The sequence below is a fragment of the Sapajus apella genome, unplaced genomic scaffold (assembly GCF_009761245.1).
Source record: "Sapajus apella isolate SASKATOON/1434 unplaced genomic scaffold, GSC_monkey_1.0 scaffold3, whole genome shotgun sequence".
NCBI lineage: Eukaryota > Metazoa > Chordata > Mammalia > Primates > Cebidae > Sapajus > Sapajus apella.
This window is the reverse complement of record NW_022436943.1, coordinates 34,134,735-34,144,107: the sequence shown is the minus strand read 5'-3', so window position 1 is coordinate 34,144,107 and position 9,373 is coordinate 34,134,735. Positions and strand designations below refer to the sequence as shown.

The 9,373-nt window shown below is 40.0% G+C and overlaps 1 long non-coding RNA gene across 1 annotated transcript; it reads right to left on the bottom strand.

Annotated features, from left to right (window-relative positions):
• Positions 1 to 531: 531 nt before the first annotated feature.
• Positions 532 to 7,728, bottom strand: LOC116529516. Its single transcript, XR_004259527.1, has 3 exons — positions 7,709 to 7,728; positions 2,800 to 2,804; positions 532 to 1,035 (listed from the first exon to the last, which is right to left on the bottom strand). It is a non-coding gene; the product is annotated as an uncharacterized LOC116529516 (long non-coding RNA).
• Between the last annotated feature and the right edge of the window lie 1,645 nt (positions 7,729 to 9,373).

Genomic DNA, 9,373 nt, shown 5'->3' with positions numbered 1-9,373 from the left:
GAAACCAAAACCTGGCAGAGACACAATGAAAAAAGAAAAATTCAGGCCAATATCCCTAATGGATACAGAGCCAAAAGTCATCAACACAATACTAGCAAACTGAATCCAGCAAAGATCTAATATCCAGCATCTATAAGGAACTTACAAGAGAAAATCAAGTGGGCAAAAGACACAAATAGACACGTCTCAAAAGAACACAAACATGCAGCCAACATTCATATAAAAAAAAAAAAGCTCAACAACACTGATCATTTAAGAAATGCAAATCAAAACCACAAAGAGTTACAATCTCCTATCAGTCAGAATTGCTATTATTAAAAAGTCAAAAAATAACAGATGCTGGCAAGGTGGTAGAGAAAAAGGAATGCTTACACACTGTTGGTGGGACTGTAAATTAGTTCAACTATTGTGAAAGACAGTATAGGTATTCCTTAAAAACATAAAGACAGAAATAACTTTCACACCATTTAACCTAGGAATCATATTACTGGGTACATATCAAAATTTACAGAACATTTTTATATTATGAGGACACATGCACATGTATGTTCATTGCAATACTATTCACAATAGCAAAGATGTGGAATCAACTTTGATGTCCATCAATAGTGAAATGGCTAAAGACATCATCCATGTATACACCATGGAATACCATATAGCCATTAAAAAGAATGAAATCATTAATTACTAATTCATCAAGATATCTTATTTAAGGGGAATATGTGGGCAATCTTAGTAGCCATGGACCTGAGGTAAGAACCAGATGTAAGGTATAGTTTCAGTGTAGTCACCCTCAAGTTTCATGGGCCAAGAGGAAGGAAGGTAGAACTTCCTGAGAGGATAGGTGATTTCTCAAAGCTTGGTAGGTAAGAAAGTGGGTTGGAGGCAATAAGCATATTAAGGAGAAATGATTGGACTTAGATGTACTGTGTAAGATAAATTACTGAATATACTTAGCAAGTCCTTTGCAGAAACAGGAATGTAGCTGGAGGCTATTATCCTAAGCAAATTAACACAAAAACAGAAAACCAAATGCTTCTTAAGTGGGAGCTAAACATTGAATATGCATGGACACAACAAAGGGAACAATAGGTACCTATTCAGGGTGGTGGATGGGAAGAGGGTAAGGAATGACAAACTATTGGGTACTATGCTTGCTATCTGGGTGATAACAAAATTCCAGTGACCTGCAATTTACCCATGTACCAAACCTGCACATGTACCCTCAAACCTAAAATAAAAGTTAGAAAAAAAACATATAAATAAAATATAATTTGTTGTAACAATTTATGGAACCATTCTTTCTCATAATGTCTAAGTACTAGAATGAAAAAATTGTTCTCTTTCTCTTCAAAGTCAATGTTTCCCCTAAGCAAACATGACAGATCTCATTGGTGAGTTTAAGAAAAGGAACAGATTGGATCAATCCAAGATGGCCGTTTAGGAACAGCTCAGGGTTGCAGCTCCCAGTGAAAGCACAGAGGGTTAGCGGACGCCGCATTTTTATTGCCCACAGACTAGGAAATTCCCAGACGGAGAAGCCCCATGGGTCACCAGTGCAGCTGTTTCGGCCAGTGGGGCTGTGCCAGCCAGCGCTGCTGCTTTGTCCCGCGCGGCTGCTTTGTCAGTGCCCTGGCACAGCAGTTCTCCATACAAAATACACTGGTCCGGGTTCCCTTTTGGCTGGTGACTGGAGCCACGGGAAGTCGCCCATTCATCTGTTTAAAAAGGGGACTGAACAGGGAAACAGGACAGTAGATTCCAGGGCAAAAAAGCGCCAGGAATTGCAGAGCCAATGTTTAAGCCAGTGCAGTGAGTTGCCTCACGGGAAAACACACAGATCCTGGCACCTCTTCAACAGGCAACTGGAACACCAACTTAAAAAAAATTTTTTTTTAATTAAAAAAAAAAAAAAAAAGGCTCTGAGGCAGGGAGCCAGGCGATCAGGCTTGGCTGGTCCCAACCCCACAAAAGAACAGCAATCAGAAACTCTCTGGATTGAGAGTTTCACAGCAAGCACAGCTGAACCCGGGACGGTCCAGCTCTGTGGGGGAGGGGCGTCCACCACTACTGAGGCACTCCAAAACCACGGAGGTAGCCAGCCAATGATGAGGCAGCCCGCCATTGCCAAGGCAACCCACCATTACAGAGAGAGTCCGCCAATACAGAGGTGGGCCACCATTGCTGAGGCAGTTCTAACTACACCCACATAAACAGGACTGCAGGGAAGTTCACTCAGCAGCTGGGCAGAGCCCACAGCAGCTCAGCAAAGCCTCTACAGGCAGACAGTGACTAGGCTGCCTCGTTGCTGGGCAGGCAGCTCTGAAGGAAAAAAAAAAGAAGACAGCAGCATAACGGAAACTCATTAAAAAAGCCCTAAATCCCTGGGACAGAGCACCTGGGAACAAAACGCAGTTTATGAGTTCTGCTGCAGCAGACCTAAACATACCTGCCCAGCAGCTCTAAATGAACAACGAAGCTCACAGCTCAGCATTTAAGTTCCTATAAAGAACAGACTGTCTCCTCAAGCAGCTCCCAGGCTCCTGTATGTCCAAAGAGACGCCACATAAAGGAGAGATCAGACTGACATTTTGGCAGGTATCCTTCTGGGACAAAGGTAGCAGAAGAAGAAACTGGTAGCAACACTTACTGTTCTGCAGCTGCTGCAGGTGATCCCCAGGCAAGCAGGGCCTGGAATGGGCCTCAGCATACCTACAGCAGAGGGGCCAGACTGTTAGAAGGAAAACTAAGAAACAGAAATAACCTCATCATCAACAAACAGAACATCCACTCAGACACCCAATCTGAAAGCCAGCAACTACAAAGACAACAGGTGGATAAATTCATAAAGATGGGAAGAAACCAGTGCAAAAACGATGAAAACACCCGAAACCAGAACACCTCTCCTCCTACAAGGGATCACAACTCCTCACCAGCAAGGGAACAAGGTTGAATGGAGAACAAGTGTGATGAAATGACAGAATCAGACTTCAGAAGGTGGGTAGTAAGAAACTTCTGTGAACTTAAAGAACATGTTCTAACCCAATGCAAAGAAGCGAAGAGGCTTGAAAAAAGATTTGATGAAATGCTAAGGAGAATGGACAAAATAGAAAGGAATATATGTGAATTGACGGAGTTGAAAAACACAACACGCGAGCTTCACGAAGCATGCACAAGCTTCAACAGCCGAATTGACCAAGCAGAAGAAAGGATATCAGGGGTCGAAGATCAACTAAATGAAATAAAACAGGAAGGCAAGAATAGAGAAAAAAGGGTAAAAAGGAATGAACAAAGTCTCCAAGAAAGGTGGGATTATGTGAAAAGACATAATCTACATTTGATAGGTGTACCTGAATGCGACGAAGGGAATGAAACCAAGCTAGAAAATACTCTTCAGGATATTATCCAGGAAAACTTCCCCAACCTAGCAAGGCAGGCCAATATTCAAGTCCAGGAAATACAGAGAAAACCACAAAGACATTCCTCAAGAAGTGCAACCCCAAGGCACATAATCATCAGATTCACCAGGGTTCAAATGAAGGAGAAAATACGAAGGGCAGCCAGAGAAAAAGGTCGGGTTACTCACAAAGGGAAGCCCATCAGACTCACAGCAGATGTCTCAACAGAAACTCTATAAGACAGAAGAGAGTGGGGCCAATATTCAACATCCTTAAAGAAAAGAACTTTCAACCCAGAATCTCCTACCCAGCCAAACTAAGCTTCATAAGTGAAGGAAAAATAAAATCCATTGTGAACATGCAAGTACTCAGAGATTTCATCACCATCAGGCCTGCTTTACAAGAGCTCCTGAAAGAGGCTCTACACATATAAAGGAACAACCAGTACTAGCATCTCCAAAAACAAGCCAAATGGTAAACAGCATCAACACAATGAAGAATCTGCATCAAATAATAGGAAAAACAGCCAGCTAGCACCAAAATGGCAGTATCAAATTCACACATAACAATATTAACCCTAAATGTAAATGGACTAAATGCCCCCAATCAAAAGACACAGACTGGCAAATTGGATAAAAAGCCAAAACCCATCAGTGTGCTGTATCCAGTAAACCCATCTCACATGCAAGGATACACAAAGGCTCAAAATAAAGGGATGGAGGAAGATTTACCAAGCAAATGGAGAGCAAAAAAAAGAAGGAGTTGCAATTCTCATCTCTGATAAATTAGACTTTAAAGCAACAAAGATCAAAAGAGACAAAGAAGGATATTACATAATGGTCAAAGGATCAATGCAACAAGAAGAGCTAACGATCCTAAATATATACGCACCCAATACAGGAGTACCCAGATACATAAGGCAAGTTCTTAATGACTTAAAAAGAGACTTAGACTCCCACACAATTATAGTGGGAAACTTTAACAACCCATTGTCAATATTAGACAGATCAACCAGACAGAAAATTAACAAGGATATCCAAGACTTGAACTCAGACCTGGACCAAGCAAACCTAATAGACATTTACAGAACTCTCCACCCCAAATCCACAGAATATACATTCTTCTCAGCACCACATCACACCTACTCTAAAACTGACCACATAATTGGAAGTAAATCACTCCTCAGCAAATGCAAAAGAACGGAAAACATAACAAACAGTCTCTCAGACCGCAGTGCAATCAAGCTAGAACTCAGAATTAAAAAACTAACCCAGAACTGCACAGCTTCATGGAAACCGAACAACTTGCTCTTGAATGTTGACTGGATAAACAATGAAATGAAGACAGAAATAAAGCTGTTCTTCGAAACCAACGAGAATGAAGACACAACATACCAGAATCTCTGGGACATATTTAAAGCAGTCTCTAGAGGAAAATATATACCAATAAGTGCCCACATGAGAATCAAGGAGAGATCAAAAGTTGACACCCTATCATCAAAATTGAAAGAGCTAGAGGAGCAAGATCAAAAAACTCAAAACCTAGCAGAAGACAAGAAATAGCTAAGATCAGAGCAGAACTGAAGGAGATAGAGACACAAAAAACCCTTCAAAAAATCAATAAATCCAGGAGCTGGTTTTTTGAAAAGATCAACAAAATAGACAGACCACTAGCCAGATTAATAAAAAAGAAAAGAGAGAATAACCAAATTGATGCAATAAAAAACGATAAAGGGGATATCACCACAGATTCCACAGAAATTCAAACCATCATCAGAGATTATTACAAGCAACTCTATGCACATAAACTAGTAAACCTGGAAGAAATGGATAAATTCCTGGACACTTGCCTCCTCCCAAGCCTAAACCAGGAAGAAGCCGAAACCCTGAACAGACCCATAACAAGGTCTGAAGTTGGGGCAGCAATTAAGAGCTTACCACCCAAAAAAAGCCCAGGTCCAGATGGGTTCACAGCCGAATTCTACCAGACATACAAAGAAGAGCTGGTACCATTCCTTCTGAAACTATTCCAAACAATACAAAAAGAGGGAATCATTTTATGAGACCAATATCATCCTGATACCAAAAGCCAGCAGAGACTCAACAAGAAAAGAAAGCTTCAGGCCGATATCCATGATGAATATAGACGCAAAAATCTTCAATAAAATTCTGGCAAGCCGATTGCAACAGCACATTAAAAAGCTTATCCACCATGATCAACTAGGCTTCATCCCGGGGATGCAAGGCTGTTTCAACATATGCAAGTCTATAAACATAATTCACCACATAAACAGAACCAAAGACAAAAACCACATGATTATCTCAATTGATGCAGAGAAGGCCTTTGACAAAATTCAACAGCCCTTTATGCTAAAAACCCTCAATAAGCTAGGTACTGACAGAACGTATCTCAAAATAATAAAAGCTATTTATGACACACCAACAGCTAATATCATACTGAATGGGCAAAAACTGGAAGCATTCCCTTTGAAATCTGGCACTAGACAAGGATGCCCTCTCTCACCACTCCTATTCAATATAGTACTGGAAGTTCTAGCCAGAGCAATCAGGCAAGAAAAAGAAATAAAGGGCATTCAAATAGGAAAGGAGGAAGTCAAATTGTCTCTATTTGTAGATGACATGATTGTATATCTAGAAGACCCCATCATCTCAGCCCAAAATCTCCTGAAACTGATAAGCAACTTTAGCAAAGCCTCAGGATACAAAATCAATGTGCAAAAATCACATGCATTCCTATACACAAATAACAGACTTAAAGAGAGCCAAATCAAGAACGAACTTCCATTCACAATTGCCACAAAGAGAATAAAATACCTAGGAATACAACTAACAAGGAATGTAAAGGACCTCTTCAAGGAGAACTACAAGCCACTGCTCAACGAAATAAGAGAGGACACAAACAGATGGAGAAACATGCCATGTTCATGGCTAGGAAGAATCAATATCGTGAAAATGGCCATACTGCCCAAAGTAATTTACACATTCAACGCTCTCCCCATCAAGCTACCAATGACCTTCTTCACAGGACTGGAAAAAAACACCTTAAACTTCATATGGAACCAAAAGACAGCCCGCATAGCCAAGTCAATTCTAAGCAAAAAGAACAAAGGGGGAGGCATCACACTACCAGACTTCAAACTATACCACAAGGCTACAGTAATCAAAACAGCATGATACTGGTACCAAAACAGAGATAGAGACCAATGGAACAGAACAGAGGTCTCGGAAGCAACACAACATATCTACAACCATGTGATCTTTGACAAACCTGACAAAAACAAGCAATGGGGAAAGGATTCCCTGTTTAATAAATGGTGTTGGGAAAACTGGCTAGCCATGTGCAGAAAGCAGAAACTGGACCCCTTCCTGACACCTTACACTAAAATTAACTCCAGATGGATTAAAGACTTAAACATAAGACCTAACACCATAAAAACCCTAGAAGAAAATCTAGGCAAAACCTTTCAGGACATAGGTGTAGGCAAGGACTTCATGACCAAAACACCAAAAGCTTTGACAACAAAAGCCAAAATAGACAAATGGGACCTAATGAAACTCCACAGCTTCTGCACAGCAAAAGAAAGAGTCATTGGAGTGAATCGGCAACCAACAGAATGGGAAAAAAAATTTTGCAGTTTACCCATCTGACAAAGGGCTGATATCCAGAATTTACAAAGAACTAAAACAGATGTACAAGAAAAAAACAAGCCCATTCAAAAGTGGCCAAAGGATATGAACAGATACTTTACCAAAGACGACATACATGAGGCCAAAAAACATATGAAAAAATGTTCCTCATCAGAGAAATGCAAATCAAAACTACATTGAGATATTATCTCACGCCAGTTAGAATGGCGATCATTAAAATATCTAGAGACAACAGATGCTGGAGAGGATGTGGAGAAATAGGAACACTTTTACACTGTTGGTGGGAGTGTAAATTAGTTCAACCATTGTGGAAGACAGCGTGGCCATTCCTCAAGGACATAGAAATAGAAATTCCATTTGACCCAGCAATCCCATTACTGGGTATATATCCAAAGGATTACAAATCGTTCTACTATAAGGACACGTGCATGCGAATGTTCATTGCAGCACTGTTTACAATAGCAAAGACCTGGAACCAACCCAAATGCCCATCAATGATAGACTGGACAGGGAAAATGTGGCACATATACACCATGGAATACTATGCAGCCATCAAAAATGATGAGTTTGGGTCCTTTGTAGGGACATGGATGAATCTGGAAACCATCATTCTCAGCAAACTGACAGAAGAGCAGATCAAACACCGCATGTTCTCACTCATAGGCGGGTGTTGAACAATGAGAACACATGGACACAGGGAGGGGAGCACTACACACTGGGGTCAGTTGGGGGGAAATAGGGGAGGGATGGTGGGGGGTGGGGAGCTGGGGAGAGATAGCAGGGGGAGAGATGCCAGATGTAGGTGAGGGGGAGGAAGGCAGCAAATCACACTGCCACGTGTGTACCTATGCAACAATTTTGCATGTTCTTCACATATACCCCAAAACCTAAATAAATGGGGAAAAAAAAAAAAAAGAAAAGGAACAGGCAGCCACCATTCTACTTTATGATTCTAGGAGTCTGACTATTTATGATTCCACATAAAAGTGAGATCCTTTGGTAACTGTCTTTCTGTATGGGGCTTATTGCACATAGTATAATGCCCACTAGGTTCATCCATGTTGTTACAAATGGCAGAATTTACTTCTTTAATGTTGCATAATATTACATTTTATAATATGCATACATCATATTTTCTTTATCCATTTACATCTCAGTTGATACTTAGGTAGTTCCCATATTTTGGCTATTGTGAATAATGCTGCAGTGAAGTGCAGACATCCTTCAGAATTCTGATTTTAATCCCTTTGGATAAATACTCAGAAGTAGGATTGCCAGATCATATGGAAGTTCTATTATTTGAAGAACCTCCATACTGTTTTCCACAAAGACTATGCCAATTTCTATTCCCAATCAAAAAGTACAGAGTTTCCATTACTGTATACAAGAAAATTACATTCTGGAGATCTACAAACATACACTATAGTGTCTATAGCTAACAATATCGCAATGTATGCTTAAAATTTGCCGGAAGAGTAGATCTTATGCCAAAAATCTAACAATAATAATAAAAATAATAAAGACAGTGGGAGTAAACTTCAGTAGGTGATAGATATGTCTATTGTCTTGATGGTAGTGATGGTTTCACAGCGTTATGTTTATCCCCACCTCACTGAGTTGTTTACATTTGGTATGTACAACTTCTTACATGTCAATCGTAACTAAATAAAGTGGTTTCTAAAAAATAAATAAAGCAAGGGAATAGGACTTGCTTCTTTCTCTTATTTTAGATATGCTGAGCTGCAGCAGGTACCAGTGTCTCTTCAACTACATGACAATGTTTTAGGGTAGACCCTGGCACTCCAAAGCAGCTTCTTCAGTATTGAGACAGGGGATAAGTTTTGTAATGGGCTAAACTTTAAGAAAACCATAGTAACCACCATGTTACTCACATTATCCACTTACAATTACCATCTTTCTGACACCAGTGTGTATCTTTTTATTGGACTAAACTCAAGAAAGTTATAAAGGGGTATGATCTATTAAGCCTCTAAAACAGGAAATATTAGATGAGTGTGGTTCTGGAGTAAAGTTCCTATTCTGGTTTTGGGCTAGTTTGATACCAAGTGTTTGTTGTTTTTCTTGTTATCAATCTGATCCTGCTTCATTGTTAAATGTTCTTCCATGCTCCACTGTTTCTATTACAGGTATGTCACTGTCTGCATAATATGCAGACCTAACATTTGAGTGCCTATCATGTAAAAGATACTGTAAGTTTACAAGTACCATTGAATTTAAATCAAATTTAAATGCAAATCAACCATATAAAGTAGGTACTTTCATTTTGCCAATGGAAACGATTTACTA